The sequence below is a fragment of the Drosophila biarmipes genome, chromosome 3L, assembly GCF_025231255.1.
Source record: "Drosophila biarmipes strain raj3 chromosome 3L, RU_DBia_V1.1, whole genome shotgun sequence".
NCBI classification, from domain to species: Eukaryota; Metazoa; Arthropoda; class Insecta; order Diptera; family Drosophilidae; genus Drosophila; species Drosophila biarmipes.
The window spans coordinates 17149533-17166215 of NC_066613.1; the positions used below are offsets into that span (position 1 = coordinate 17149533).

The 16683-nt window shown below is 43.3% G+C and overlaps 1 protein-coding gene across 2 annotated transcripts in view; it reads left to right on the forward strand.

Annotated features, from left to right (window-relative positions):
- The window catches only part of LOC108035390 (connectin), a 55209-nt gene that overhangs the window by 14248 nt on the left and 24278 nt on the right, over window positions 1–16683 (forward strand). Inside the window, exons 1-2 of one of the 2 annotated variants that reach the window (XM_017111002.3) lie at window positions 66–412; window positions 13998–14071. The gene's annotated coding sequence lies outside the window, so the exon portion shown is untranslated. Of the gene's footprint in view, window positions 1–65; window positions 413–13997; window positions 14072–16683 lie in introns of those variants that run through there. The other variant, XM_050885914.1, reaches the window with a different exon arrangement.

Genomic DNA, 16683 nt, shown 5'->3' on the forward strand with positions numbered 1-16683 from the left:
GTTCCCATTCACCGTTGTCAGTCGTCGCGTGTGCGTGAAAATCATTAGTCTTCGTTAGGCGGTCTTTGTGTCAACAACGTGTTGCTCCCTCCCAGTGAAAAATCGCAGGACCACAGTCGCCCCTCGCGATTTTCCGCTCGCGTTTTTCACCAGGACTGCCAAAGTGCTTGTGTGTTTTTCCGAACCCTCGCCCCCCGCCGTTGCAAGCGAGTGTGCGTGCCAAAGTGCAACAAGTCTTAAGCGTAATTTAATTGCAACAATTTCTCCGCTCCGCACATTTCCCGATTTTCCGATTTGAGCCAGTGCAAAACACGACTCGATCGCATCGGCCAGGAAGATATATCAGTGTCGCAGTGTTCGTGCAAAGTGGAGCATTCATCTCCCAAAAAAACACACACAAAAACCCTGTCAAGTAAGTTCCGCTTTTTGGCGCAAGAAAACAGAAAGGAAAGGAGAAGGACCCTGAAGTGAAAGAAAAGTCCTTATTTGTGCAGCATACATTTTGACGCAGTGCACAGAAAAAAGGTGGTGAAAACTTGGACTAACACTAAAAATAATCCAATTCTTGTAAAAAGGTTGCATAGTATTTTGGCCATCAAGCAAAAAATTCTCTTCAAGTTTCTTATGAAAATAGAATTCTATAACATCGCAGTACAAATTTATAGTGATGAAAACTATTCAGATATGTGTTTCAAAAATCCTTTAACTAAAAGTGTTTTAAGATAACATAAATAATTAAATATATTAAATTTAAAATGATTGCAATGATTTGAAAGTAAAATAAATATTTTGTTTTATTCGAATTTCTTTAAACTAGTTCCGAATATTTATTTCTAGTGAGATAACAGTGGGAGATTTATTCATTTCAATTATTTATTTCTTAGAGATATACAAACGTGTGAAATATTGTTTTATTAACCACAATTTTTATTTTAAACCTAATGTTGCACTCAAACGACTAAAAGAAAAATTGTTTAAGTAATTTTAAAAACGTTAACATAAAAAGATAAATAACAAAGCATATGAAAATATTGAAACTTATAAAAATCACACTTACTGCTGTCTCAAAAAGTCTTTTCAACAAAAATGTCCATTATTTTGGGACTTTCTCAACTTAAAGCGGATTTTCCTAGCAAGATTGTAATGGCAGGTTTTTAGGACGAAACCCTTGACATTTTCCTCTGTGTTTGTGCCGACTTCCGACGTGCTTTTTGTGGGTCAATGGTCGCTCAAACACTCGGAGGACTTGGATGGCTTGGAGAAGAGCTGCCGGCGAGGGCAAACACACAAATAAAAGGAAAGAAATCATGTTTCTATGATGTATACTTATGCGTATTTATACATATTGCCCTGCTAAGTGGGCTAAACAAAGTCAGCGCATTCCTCGCAGTTGGAAAAGTTTTGCCAGACAAACAAGCAAACAAACAACAGCGGCGGCAGCAAACAAAGGCAAACAAATCCCTGGGACATTTCTCGGAATTTTATTCAATAAAACGAATTCCAGATCTCGGGCACCCAGGGTGTCCTTTTCCACTCTTGCTTTCGAAGTTGTTCTTCATTTTTTCCTTATTCTCGGCTAAATGTCTGCAAATTAACTTTGCGAAAAGCAAAGAAAGACGCAAGACGAACGAAATTCCTTTCGACAAATCGCAAACGTAAATAGATGCCCCGAAAAAAGTGTCCCCAAGTCGGGATTTTTAAATGCAATTTAAGTTTTGCGGATCTCTGTCTTGGCCTGGCCGCTTCTGTCCTGACTCCTTTCCCGCTGATAAATGGCGAGGGCCAAAAGTTGCGAAATTTAACATTAACCTTGGCTCTGGTTGTGGCTCTCTCCAGCTCTTTGGGCCCACAAAACCTCGTGTAATAGACTCACAGCCAAAAACTAAATCACTGTCATTGTGGTCGGAGATTCACAACCCGAAATACGAGCACAATTGCAGTGGGAAATTCACACCAGAGGGCACAGAAATAGCAGCAGTTTCGTCGTATGCCTATTGAAAATAAACAAAGAGCTACAAAGATTGATCTTGGACATACTTTTGTATACTAAGTGTTATTTTAAACCAGCTTTGCTTCCAAACCATTTTATTCTTGTTGATATGTTGTAGTCAAATAAAGGATGCATATTTCTAATTCATTTTAAAATTTGTTAAAATTTATTTACCACTATTTTTTTGACCGCCTTTGTTAATACACAGAGAAGAACCGAAGAGATAAAGTGAAGTGGGTTGGAATCAGAGTAAAACGAGGCAGAGGCAACTATTGTTAGGCAATGATTTGCAATTTGTTTGAAAAATGCATTCGCAACCACAAAAGACAAACAATCTAAGGGGGGAGCTAAGCCGAGCACAAATAAAACCATAAACAAACGCACCGAGCCAAAGCCCAGATACAGATACAGATGCAGTTGCCATTGCAGATGCAGATACAAATAGCCGGTTGCACAGATGCGGATGCGGATGCGGCTGCAGTTTGCATTTTGCAGCTTGTGGATTGCTGGATTGCTTTGGCTTTCAGCTCGAAAAGCGAAAGCTGACAGGGAAATGGAAATCGAGGACCGCAGAGAAGCGGCGAATATATAAAATTGCAGCCACAACCGTCAATTGCTGGGCAACCAAATGTCCACCCATTCTCCCAGCTCGAAGTCCCATCCCCGGTCCCGCATTCAGCCTCATCAGCAATCCGCGACAATTCTTGGCAAACTACTTCTGCGAACGCTCCACTTTCTACTCGAGCACTCCATCAACGGCTTAGGGGGAGGGCGGAAAAGCGGGAAAGTGGGGGAGGCAATTTCATATGCGGAACCCAACTGCATACAATTACAAAATTACAAGCAAGATGCAAAATGTGCACCCAAGTATCTGCCAGATACTTAATAGCAGCACTGCAGCAGCAGCACCAGCAGCAGTAGCAGCACGAAATGGCTCGGAATGCCAAACGAATTCATATTTGATGTATGAGCCAGCAGCTAGGGATGTTCAAAGGAAATGCCAAATGTGATGTTTAAGCATATTTTGCGCAAAGAATTCTGTCAGCACAGTAAACTCCGTGTGAAAGCTGATTTGGGGGAGGGTTTCCCTCCCGAAAAAGTTACGAAATTAAGAAGTGCTCAGCAAGAGGATAAGGGAAATGTGGAAAAATATATTCTCTATTGATTACAAAGTAGTTTATATGGAAAAAAGGTTCAAGAAAACGGGTTAGTATGTGTAAAATAAGGGAAAATTAAATACGAAAGAGGTTTATTATAATCTAGCAACTACTATTCAAACAAATATCTCAAAAAAAGAATATTTTTGAGCAAAAAAATAATGCGTTCGTGCATTTTTGCCCAGCGTATGGTTATTCCTTTGAAGTTTATTATTCATAAAATATATAGGATTTATCCTTAGAGCTCTCTTTTAATTATGAAAAACTTTCACTTGAATTAACCCCTGCTTTTCCGACCTGAAACACTTTTCACAGCGATGAGTGCTCGCCTGCCTGCCAATTAACATGTCAAGTCAAGTGTCGGAAGTTGTTGGTTTTCGGCTCGCGAAAGGCTTTTCCCCTCCAACTTTTCCACGCGATTGGCCGCAACATTCCCCGACACGTGTTCCCCGGGCGAACTTTGTTTTAAATCAATTAAGGAGGCAAATCGGCAAGGAGGCGGCGAACCCAGAGTAGTGACCAATCCCGAGCCATTCGGGGCACATATCCTGGGAATCTCGGTGCGGCGACTCAAACGAAATGTCACGCAAGCAAATGAAATGCGAGACAGGACTCAGATCCGGATCCTGTGCCATTTGCCTGGGAGCGTCAGGAAGCTATTAAATCTACATAAAATTGTAGAAATGTGTGGCATGTTGAGCAATTACAACTCCGAGTTGGGGGGAAGGGCGAGGGCGGACGCACCTTTCGGCTGACATGCTCATCTGAATGCAAGCCCGGCCATGTTTCAGTGGTTTTCCCCCATTTTCCCACCGCCCCTTTTAAATAGTTTTGTTCTCGTTGTTGTGCAGCTTAAGGGCCGTTAGGAAATTGCACTTGCCAGAGCCGCCCAGCTTTTCCAGCCCCGCGAAGTGGGCGTGTGAAAAAAGAATTAAAGTCAAGTGAGCGCACTGAGACTGAATACATAAAAGGGGGTGGGAAAACGGTGGGGCTCGGGGGCTGGGAAAATCGCAGGCAGTGAAAGGGCATTCGGTAGGCGTGGCTGCATGCACAACAACAGAAGAAAACCTACGAGGCAGCCACCAACATCAACGTCAACGCCAAAGAAAAAGCGGAAAAATGCCTGGCCAACAACAGAAACTGGAGGAGATGGTGGAAAATATGGTACTCTGCATGGCTATTTGGCCATTTTTTTAGCTGCCTTTCCCCGGGTGAGAAAGGTATAATTTTCGGCGCGACATTTGACGCGACCGGGGGCCAAAATGAAATGTACAAAAGTTTGCCCATGCTTTTCCACTGCCTCCTCGCTCTTGGCCAAGATCCTAATCGCGACTTAGCCTGAACGGGCAATTATTTGGGCATTTATCAAAGATTTCCACTTGGAGTCGGGTGACCTCAGGCGAAAATCACAAAAGGTGACAGCTTGCATGGGTTTTATTACAAATGCTAATACAGGATTTACAAAACCTAGCTTGACACTCAGTTGTTTGGCTTTTTAATATGCTATTGCGATAAAAACAAAATATTTACAAAACCAGAAAGGAAATTTAAGTAAGACAAATATTTTAAAGGGTGTATGTATACGTATACCATAAAAAACTGCTTCTCTTTTCTAGGTTTTCAATCAATTCCCTTCTGAAACCCAAACCCATAACCATTCCAAATCCCCTGTCAATTTCCCCATGTAGATATTTTTACAATTTTTTCTGTGAAAAATTAATTAGCATAAAATACACACCAAAATCAGTTTCTCTCGGGCAGCGAAAGGAAAAGTAAAAATAGCAAAGGAAAATGGATGGGAAAGGGAAATAAAAGAATGCGGGATAATGGGGAAGGGTCACGACACTGGCCAGGGGTCAGGATGGCAACAGAAATTGATAAGAAATCTGATGATTCAACTTGTTAACCAAGGGCGTGGGAGAACCGGCCAAAACCGGGAATCGATTGGTGCCAAAGAAGAGGAAGGACATTTTCAGATGGAAATCTATACAAAAGAAACATTTGCATGTATAAAAAGATGGAAATTCATCCTTGGACTCTAAATATTCAGAGAGATAGTAGAAGTGTTGCATTTAAAATCTTAAAGTGAGTGCCATAAATCACTTACAGTTTTCCTCGAACTGTTAGGGCTCATTCATAATTGATATATCGATTTCCTTTGGGCTCGGGCTTATTTCAAGTTGTTTGCTGGACCGCAAAAGCCTGCGAATAATTTTAATAAATAACCGAAATTTCACTGGACAAATACGGGCAGCCCAAGCCTGTGCCAATTGAGAGATCATGCTGATTAAACTTTCAATTGGCAGTGTCAAGGCAACGCTTTTCCTTTTCCCCCGCCCCCTGTCGCCACCCATTTGCACCGCAAGCCAGCCCACTGACTTGGTGGGTGGATGTCATAGCCACTGCTCCGCCGGGGGCCCCAAAAATCCTTTCAATTTCCGCTGCTCCATGCAAACCCACAGACATGCGAAACGGTTCCGGGCGGAAAAACCTTTGCCTGGGCGAGGGAGAAAGCGGGAGAGATGGCTCCCTAACCGTTAGTTTAATTTGTTAGATTAGTAAACAAATGAAAATTAATTGAAGCAAACGAAAAACTTGGCCTCGAGCGAAACGGTTGAGAGGTTTTCCAAGCGGGCTTTGCGAAAGTGGGGAAAAACTTTTTCCTCGCCTGCCATAGATAAACCGCCCGGCGAAAGGACCTCTCCATGCGAGTGTGTGTGTGAGTGAACTCACTACAACAAAGGTAGCTGCAAATTGTTTCTGCTCTTTAAGGACTTGGCAAAAAGGGGTGGCGGAGGTCGCCTGGGCGAAAGTTTTGCTTTCACCCGGGTGTAATGTCTTGATTTTCGTTTCATTGTGCGGATTTGATTAACTTAATTGTTCGGCCGTAATCTTCGATTTGCGGGTCGTCGTCTGGCGGCGGTAAACAATGATTAACGCCAGCTCAAGCGGCAGGACGAAGGATGAGGGATCGCGCTAAGCCGCTTTTAATGGCATTCCAGCTGGCCCTCTAGCTAAACAACAAAAAACTAGGAAAACAAAGGGCCAGGCTGGGCGACACACGCGTGTCCTGAAAAGAAAAGCGCAATGTCAGCGGGAAAAGCGGAAAGGCGGGTGGGTGAAGAGCTCGGGCAGGGCTGGGCGGGAAAATGGATTGCACAAGCACAAGGAGCCAAAGCAAAACAATCGAAAATTATAAAATAACAAAGGAGAAAGGAGCGAAAGGCGAAAGCGAATCGATTGGACGAAATCTTTTTATGCCGCCAAGGATCTGTGTCCTTTTTTATGCTGTGTTTTTATTCTACTTGTTGTTGTTTCTGCTGTACGCGTCACGTATTGTCAATAAAAAAATAATAATAAGATACAATAAATTTTTACCTTTAACGAGGGGAGGAGGGGACTGCGAACGGGGAGGGGGAGCGGGTTAGAGCGGGACATGCGTGTCCTCGCTTTTCCCGCCTTTGTGCGTATCGCGCGCCACGCACAAAATATATAAAAAGAAAATAAACACAAGAGGTCCTGCCAAAAGGGGGAGGGAGCGGGTCCTGCAAAAAGCAAACAAAGGCAATGACACGAAACGATGACGACGGTCCTAACAGCAACAGCAACGAACATCAGCAGAACAGCAGAAAGCAAACAAATAAAAGGCGCAACAATTGCAAAGGGGGCATGCGGAACTTTCACCCCAGACCACCCGCTTTTCACCCTCCCTCCAGGGGGGCCACCCCCTACGACTTCCACCCACCCTCCCTTGGCATTCGCCAAGTGCGTGTGTAATTGAAACTAGGTGCCTCAGCTGGCTATGCGTACATGTTTATGGGAGCAGCAGGATAACCAGGATACGAGTCTATATCCCCCGGGGAGGTGGAAAGGTGCAAAGGCCACTGAACTAATGCGGGGATTTCCTGAAGGGGACCTACAACTGGAACCTTCTCTGGCAGGTGGGTGGGGATGGGCGCCCCGATGATGGAAACTATCGGTTTCAAATGCCGAAAGGTGGGCAATGCCAACAAAGGGTAGGAAAATTGGAAAAGCTTTTCGGTTCCCTGCTAAAGATTCAATACGGGCTGGGAATTACTAAGGACCCTCAGCGCATCTTCTTTTATTTACTATGCCATCAGAGCCCTCTTTATAAATACAACTTCCTCTTATTCTTGGTAAATATCTTAATAATTATTTATTGGAAAAATAATAGGTGGCATTTATATTTTTAAATTTACCTGAAAGTTGTTTGTTGTAAATATGGATTGTGAATACACATAAAAACTATTTTATTTTCATTTTAAGTTCTAATTTTCTTAACAAAAATAAAATAAGAAAAATATTAAAAATAGGTAATTGGAAATTTTTTACATTTTTACTAATTGCTTTATAAATAATGTATATTTATGTGCTGTAAAAAATTATTCTGAGTAAATTATAGGCTCTCGAATTATTTAGTTTTCAAATTATTATTTTCCCACTTGCTCAACGAAATACCTCCATCGTAATGCAATAAAGTACTCAAATGTCAATTGCACAGGTCAGTGGACTAAGCAGGGGCTCAAAATGCTTACTTAACCTGCTGTCCCTGGCCACGCCCCTCTGCAGGAACCGCCCCTTGAACCCCGACTCAAAGTTGGATGCATTTTTAGACGGCTATTTGACTGTTTGCCCTGGCCGATTGCAATTCCATTCCTCGGTGTCTAGACTCGAGCGCTACTTTTCATCGAGTTTGTCTTTTCGCCGGACAGCGAGCAGCGGGCAGCAGGCAGCGGGAAAGCGGAAAATCGGACAAGCGGAGTGGATGAGGCTAAGTCGGAGGATTTTGGGGGGATTTCCCGGAGAGGATCAGCAGTCCGCAGCAACAACTTTCGGACGGCTGCAGCAGAAAGCAGCGGAAAAATATGCAAAAAGCTTGAGGGTTCAGGGGGAGGCGGCACTCTGCGAAGCGGAAGAGTGCGGCAAAAAATTCGCAATATTTGTAAAAAGGAATACAGACAATTTGCCTTTAAATAGAGCGTGGCACTTCAAACAAGTGAAGCCCTTCCCTTTCTCCAGGAGAGGGGCTTTTCCCACCCACCTTTATGCAGCATACAAAACATGAAAAACGAAGGAAACAAAAATGAAAGAAAAACAGGGTGAATCTGCAGGAAGAAGCGGCGAAACACAAAAAAAATGGGAATCAAGAAAATGAAAAGAAAATAATATAACGAGCGCATATTAAAGTGGGTTTATTTATTTTGCCCTCGACTCTGTTGCCACTTTGGCCAAAGGTACAGGACACGCAGCAGGGAAAACGGGGCGGCGGGCGGAAAATGGTTGGAAAATGGGGGCCTTTGGTGTGTCGGGATGAGCGGTTGTTCCCTTTGTAACTGTGTGTTTGCTGTCGTGTTTATTAAAAAATAATTTCCATGCTCAACTTGGCAATGCCGCCTAAGCCGTCAGGAAAATACCCACCCAAGCACCACCCCCTTTCTTACGAGTGTGCGTGTGTGTGTGCTATCAACAGTTTGCATTCTCAAGTGTCCCAGGGAAAACATTTGAAACAATAAGCTCGCAGGACCTTCCACCCCCTGGACAAGCACCCAGCCACCCTCTGCCACCCACTCATGCAAATTCAATAATGCGACATCGACAACAACAGCGACGACACTAAATTATTCAAGCCGGAAAACGAAGGAGAAAAAATGTAAATCTGTGATTTTAATGCGTTTGCCAACTGTAAACATAAACCGAAAATATTACAAAACTTGTGCAAACAGGCGAGGCAATAAAAACCGAAAAAATGCCGAGGGGAAAGTGAGGCGTTCTGAGCGATGGAAAAGGGAAATGAATACGATTACGAATACGAATACGAATGCGCGTATGTCAATTTAATGGGCGGAAACTGCTTGCCGTGGGCGTGGCGCATGCCGATGTGCTTTGGCAGCCACCGCCGAAGGAAATATGAAATATTTATATGAACATTTTCATTTATTGAGCGTAACAAATGTGCGCAAAACAAGGTGAAGTCCTGCGAGAAAGTCGTGGGGGGGGGGGGGGGATGATTCACGGCGAAAGGTGAAGGACGAGGAACTACGGGGAGAAAGCAGAGTCGAGCTCACCTGTGCGGGCTTTTGTGCGTGCAGGATTGCCATCATCATAATCATTGGCAGATGGCCCTGTCCTTCACCCAAGCAGCCCACTTTCGCCACCCACTCCACCGCGGGAGGGAGACAATCTGGCCCCACTTTCTCCCCCAACCACTCGAAACTTTCGTCATAAATACTGTGTCTACAGCTATGATACTCTAGCGGCGGAAGTGCAGGGTATGCTAAAGTTTTGAGTGGTGTATAGGATATAAAACCGGGCACATTTATATAACATTACTCAGTTTTTAATCTATAGATTTTTCTAAAACTAAGAATATTATTTTTTTCTTTATTTTCTTTAGTCATATAATACAATATAATGGATTAAAAACAATCTAAATTTTCCTGTATATAATATGTAGAATAAAATATTATTTTATTTTATCCTTAGAGAGCTTTTGGAAATATTCAAATAATTTTCAAAACTCTTTGATCTTATTCTATATTGTAAATATTAATAATTTTTTATACAATAGCAAATAGAAATGTGATTAAACAAAAATATAGTTTATGTAAAATAAAAATCTTTTGAAAATTGAAGCTTTTGGTTCTTAAAAATATATTATTTGTTGATTCAAGATACTAAGTCATATTTTAATACCTAAAAAAAATAACTTTACATAAAAATAACTTTAACATGTAAGCAAAAATATGTTTTCGAAACTAAAATATATTTGAAAAGTGTTTCCCATACCAAGAACCTTATAGGGCATATAGGAGTTCCGTTTCCCACCCAAAGGGTCCCCCACTCTTGTGTTTTTTGTGTGCCTGCTCTGCTTTCTTTTGTTTTCGCTTTCACTGCCTTGTGCCCTTGCCTTCGCTGGGCTTCGCTCTTTTGTTTGTTTATTTGCTTGTTGCGGTATTCGGGGAAATTATTATATTTTAATTACACATGCGTTGGCAGCGCAGTTGCAGCGCGGCCGGCGCCGGGGCAGAGCAAACAGTCGAGAATGGCCAAAAAATATATAACCGCAAAAATGTAAATGAAAATGGCGTGAAAAATCAGTTTCATGGTTTTTATATCCCTGTTTATTTGTTGTAAATGAGCACATTTCGCTGCCGATGTGGGCGTTGGGGGCGGCACGGGCGGTGGGGGCGTGGCATGGGTGCGGACACAACGGAAGTTGATTATGACCATTTAGCATGGCCATGGCCACGTCGAACGAGCGTCAAAACGCGGCCCGAAATGTATGTGTTATTTCGTCCCGTTGCCAACGCTCTCGCTGTTGTGCCAGCCTAATTAATTTTTGTCACTAATGTTTATATAGTTGGTAACGCTAACGGTAACGACACAGGTGCTACTCAACACTCGGCCAAGCAGCTTTATTACCCAATTACATTAGCAGGAGTGGGTGTTGTTTTTGTTCAGGTGGGTGGAGTGGTATAATAAGGTGAAGATTTTTGAATGTTCTACAAAAAAATATGCAAGGTGCACAGAAGAAAATAGTTACTAAAAGGTTTTGGCCTATACGAAAGGCAGGGATCGAAAATAGTCATTACTCTGTAATAAAAAAATAATAATTCAGTTAGAGTGGTCGGAAATCAAACAAAGTATTCCCTTTGGTTACTATTTAGATAATCCCTTCATATCAGAATTGACCACTACTTATTACTTTTTGGTATATTTATTTATTTTTTTATTATCACTTAAAACCCATGACAGCAAAACTCATATATATCTCTTAAAAAAAATAGGCTTTAAATAAATAATTTCACGATTAACTACATACGTCCATTTTTATACGAGTAAATTAATAAAGGTTTTAGTCAAGTAGGCTCAATAGAGCATTAGCTAAATATTTTTCTCTTGGTGCATTATAAACCATTGATGTTCTTGGCTGGGGAAATGCCAGCAGCCCCCAGCAAGTGCTGTTTTTTCTGCTTGGCGCCCCTATCGGGCCGCCTATCATCCGCAGCTCTCAATATTAAGAAATAACAACTTGCCAAGGGCAAATGAGGACTCGAGGACCTCAAGGAGGAGGTGCTTCTGGGGGAGCAGCCCCCGGATCGGGAGTCGTGTGGCAACTTTGCTTTTGGGGTCTGGGTTGTAAACAAGCGAGGCAAATATTTAACTCGCAGGCACTCGCAGCGGTGTCTCCTTCGTGTCCTTCGTGTGCGTGTGCTGCCTCGGTGTGCATGTGTGTGTGAGTGGAGGCTGCCACAACACACACACACACACGCAAACACTCAGATATCCTTTGGCGCTCGCAAACTTTTCTCCTGCGAGGAGCTTGCGGCTCCGCTGTCGCTTGTTTGTCGCAGCAGTCGAGCTCAAAGCTTTGGCTTGTTACACTTTATGAAATCAGCTGCAGTCCTGCCACGCCCCCGTGACCCCTGACCACCGCCCTCCCGAGCGCCCTTTGAAGCACAAGTGTTTATGTTTGTCTTGGCGAAGCGGCGGCTCATAAAGTCCCAGGCAAGCGAGCAGGATCCCAGCCCCTCCGCTGTCAAAAGTCACGTCGTGTCCTGCGTCCTGCGATTGTGATTCGCATTCCCTCCCCCGTTACCGCCCCCTGTAAACCCCCATCCTGCTAGCATGTCTCTGCCATAAACTTCAACTGGAAATTGTGCGTAATTATATTAAATTTTTATTGGCTCACACATGAAATGGAAACGCTGCAGCAATTTCCGAAAGCGACTCTCCCAGATTATCCACATGCAAATTGTTCACATGGCCTGGGCATGGGGGTGTATAAAATGCTGGGAGTTTAAGTGAAGCAACGATTTGGTAAATTGATTTTAATCAAATCAAGAGAATGCTCTTGTTCTAGGTTCTATATGAAGGGCTTAACTTAGATGGCAGTGAAAAGTTACTTCATTTTACAAGCTCAACAGGCGATTTAGTTTACCACTGTGAATTTATGATTCACCACTAAGTGTTCTTTGAAAACTGTATTCAATTGAAGTGCAAAACTGTAATATAAATAAATACGAAAACTTTGCCAGCACACACACAAATCCCCCGAGGACCTTTAATGATCTAAACAAATTGGATCGCTTTTTATGTTCCTGTATCGCATTACCGCCTAAACATGTTTGGCCACCTCGCTCACCTGCCCCACGCCGAAAACCTCGCCCAATTGAACAATCAATGTCATTGGATCCGATTTTCCATATGTTTTTCCCCTCTCCCCGGGGGCCTGGCATTTCCCTGATTTTTCCCGCCATTTGAACAACTGCTTTCTGGGGTTTCATTTGGCTTCAGTTGGTTGGTCGGTTGCCACTGGCAGCCGCCGTTTGAACTTGTTTGACATTCCACCGACAATCAAATTTAGATGCCCCGATACGCCACTCCCCCAGACAATTGTTCGGTTCGCCACAAAAGCACTTCCCCCGCCGCCCAGTTCGGTGGATTCCGCCTCCGTCAGCAATTATTCAATGCTTAATCATCAGAAGGCATCAGCGGCATGAATGGCATAAATCTTATTAAATATTCAAATAACACAAAAAACCAGAAATGCGGGCATAATTAACGGCAATGAGTAAAAAACGGAGGGAAAATGACGACGAAAAACCTCAAATGGTCAACGAACGTTGGGCGGAGGCGATTATGAGTGCAGTAAACACTGGGGAAAGCGGGAAATTGGGGGGCCAGTTCTTCTTTAGGCGTAGCCAATGCAATTATTTCATTTCCATGTCCATACACACATGAGGGCGTGGCGCCGCCCACGCCGGGGAATTGCCTTGGGCTGTCGTCATCGTCGTTATCGTCTCCGGGCGCCCGAAACTATTTGAATAACGCGCCATCCACGCCCACGACCTGTGAGCCTCTGAGCCCTGACCCCTGAGCCCTGAGCCATCCACGCATTCCGCACACACATGTGCACCACCCCGAGGACCCCACCCATAGTGTCCCCTTCGTGTTAATAGTTTTTCCCTTTGTCGCAGGACTTTTTCTGCTGTTTACGTTATCGCATGTCCTGGCTGGAAGTGAACGTAGTCGGACCACAATTACTGGAAAATTAACGCAATTAGATTTGCCCGGCCAAGCCTTTGATCTTTGAAGCCTATAAAGTTGTATAAAAAGCGAGCACTGCAAGGGCCATAAAAAATATACAAAGGATAACGCTGAAAAGGTGGAGTCACCGGCGCTCTTTCATAGAGCTAATTTTGGGAACATGCAACACAAAAAACCATTTCATGAACATATATATGCACCACTATATAGCTTATGTAGAAGAACTGGAATATCTAGAGATATGATAAGTTAGATATAGAACCACTGTATGACAATTGGTAAAAACGTATATTAGAAATGTATTACAGAACTGGAATATGTAGAGATATGAAGCTAGATATAAGAAGTCATAAAATACAAACACCATACTTATGTACTATATGGAATATCTTGATAAATAATTATATAGAAATAAAACCCATCTATAAGAAGCGCCTTCCTAGAATAGATTCTGGAAAAGGGCATCAAAAAGTACTCCTTATGTATAGATTCCTATACGAAGGTGTTAAAATACCTTCAATATACCCACACTACTTCCAATTGCTACTAGACTACGCAGCTTATTTCCCAATTCATGTAATATTCTCGCTGTTATTTATTTAATACGTAATTTCCATTAGCATTTGAGGCCTTCCCAGGGGCTTATGAATAAAGTATATGCCAATTCCAGCGGTGCTACAATTTGTGGTTGAAAAACATGTCTGTAGCGAGACCGAAACATGACATTATAATAAGTAATATCAAACTAATTTGTTTTCCCTCCCTCTATATCTTTGCAGAGACACTGCATTAGTCAGCAGATCGAGGACTCCTGTAGTACGTGACTTGTCCTTTTCCAGCACTCAATCGAAAGGTAAGAACGCGTCCCTGAGGACTGAAATGTATATACATTCGGTACATACGAGTATGCAAGGGATAGGAATTCTTCAGAGCCAGGAATCCCAACTAATTAAGTTGAGACCCCTATGAAACTCACTTTTAGGGCGCTGAAAACAGGTGGATGAAAAAGAGGGCACTGAGAGGGGGTTGTCAGCTGGCTGGAGATGCCCGGAATCTAGGAAATGTTTTATTCAAAAATTGCTAAAATATTTGGCAAGTGAGTTAAAAGTTTCCTCAGACGAGTCTGTGTCTGTGTCTGTGCTAAGTCTGTATTTATGTTTGTGTTTGTCTTTGTGGAGCATTTTTGCCTAACTGAGGGAATTTATTATATAATCAGGGGTGGGAGTGGCAGGAAGGGGATGAAGCTCAACGAGCATGACAAATTTTCACTTTGCGTCGGGGAAAAGTTGCAACAAACTTGCAACAGCGAAAATAATTTCGCTCCTCGTTGAAAGTCAAAACACACAGCCCGAAAAAAATGCTGCTAAGCAAAAGAAAAGCGGAGAGAAAAGCCCAGGACGACTACTTATCTGCCAGGACAGTCAGCCAACACTTTTGGCCAGGTGCTGCCAATTTGGGCGTTAAGCAGTTGCCAGGACTCTCCAAAGTCCCGGATCCTTCGGGGGGCGCAGTGGGGTGCGAACAACTTGAAGTAAAGCGCGAAAAGGGGCCGCCCAGAAAAAAATCGGGGACTGACGGCCAAAGTAATGTGGCAGGCAGCTCAAGTGCAGTGGGGCGTTGTCTGTCTGAATGCCGCAGGGGGCGTGGCAGGCATATGCATACAGCCCGGCTTTTTGCTTTCAGCTTTTTGCCACTTGCCCAGAACCCAGAAACCAGAGCCCAGTACCCAGTACCCAGAAATATGTGTCAACAGAGAGGCGAAGGCGAAAGTTTGCTCTGGCAACTAGTTTCCATTTTATTTAGCTGACAGGTATGCTAAAAGCTAAAAAACGACCAAGAAACGGGGACCAAGTTGAAAGTAGTCAAAAGTGCGAGAACGAGTCCTGCTGCCTGAATACTTTTGGCAATAAGGAGTGGGAAAGTGGATGGGTTAGGGGGTGCCTCCCACCAAGGACAATATGTGTGACAGCTGGCAATGACTGCCTCGCATGATAACAGAAATAACAATAACCGGGCCAAGAAACAAAAAGGCGTATATGAAACAGCAGCAGCGGCAGCTGAAAGGGTTAACAAATGGCAGTCGAAACTTTGGCGCGACTGTCAAAATAAATGCGAAGCAATTTATGAAATATTTATGAAGTGTGACATGGCTGACAATAAATATATATGGGCATAGGAGCCCCCCTTCTGGCACCCAGAAAAAAACCCAGATTTGATCGAAACAGACTCCAACTGGCGCTGACAAGTGACGCAAGCCAAGGACAAATCCGGATATTTGTGCGCCTTAATAAAAATGCGAATAAAACGTGCGGACGTCATAACTTGGCCAACTGATTGATGGCTGTGTTTCGTTTGCCGCTCTGCCCCCTGCGTCATTTGTCAGAGGGGTTGGGAGTTCACGGGTCAGGGAGCTTGGATGGTAAAAGATAGAAGATAGAAGTCAGCAGACAGCAGACAGCCGACCCAAGCCGAAACCAAAGACAGGAACTGCAGTTTGTCCAACTGACCAAGTTTTTGTAGCTGTCGCTTTATTTGCAGCTCAGCTAAATGGAAAGCGACTAACCCTTAGTGGCTCCATTCCCTTCCAGTCCTCAGTCGACCCCACTCCACTCCAGTCCATGCCCACCTCACCAGCCAGTCAGTCAGTCAAAGTCAAGCACGTCCGAGCTGCGTTCATGTCATAGCTTAAAGTTATATTCGCATGATATAGGATATAGGAACAGGACTCGCACGTATATTTACCGCAAATCTTACACGGGAAAAAGCGGAACACAAACGGAAGAACCTTTTAAAGTTGATTTCGTTCGAGATATTAAAAAATATGCATAATCCAATCAAAAAATCTATAGCAAAAAATGTGTATTAATGAAATAAACGAAAGCTTACCTGTTTTAATCATGTTATATCTAGGTTGCCTATGATAAGATTTCAGATAGTTCTTAAAGAAATTGAAAAGACTTTAATACATCTTAGTGGTTATAATATTTAAAACGGAAGACGTTTTAGCGAGTACAACCTTGAGTTAATCAAAACATTCAGCTTAAAATATTTATCAGCAGCTCTATCACGAGTAAATCATTCAAAAGTTGGGCTCCCAAATTGATATGTCTGCATGGACCGCATAAGATATCCCTTTTTCCGCCGTGCACACAAGCCCGCTGTGAGGCGACTGCGGCTGCTGATGATGATGATGATGCGGCTGAGCCCGGGGAGGCTGCATCTGATGGGGGACTGCCATAAACAACTACGAGTCTTCCGGCATAAAAACTTATTGTTGACAAAACCTCATGACACACGGGCGTGGGCCGAGGGGTGTATATGTACATATTGTTAAAGCCCTGGCCCGGCTGGTGATGATGCTGGTGTCCTGGCTGCCACAGCGGAAGTGTCACCATTTGTCAAATAACGAAAATTGAAAACAATTTCCACATAGCAGAGTCCCGACTCTGGGCTTTTGTCTTGATC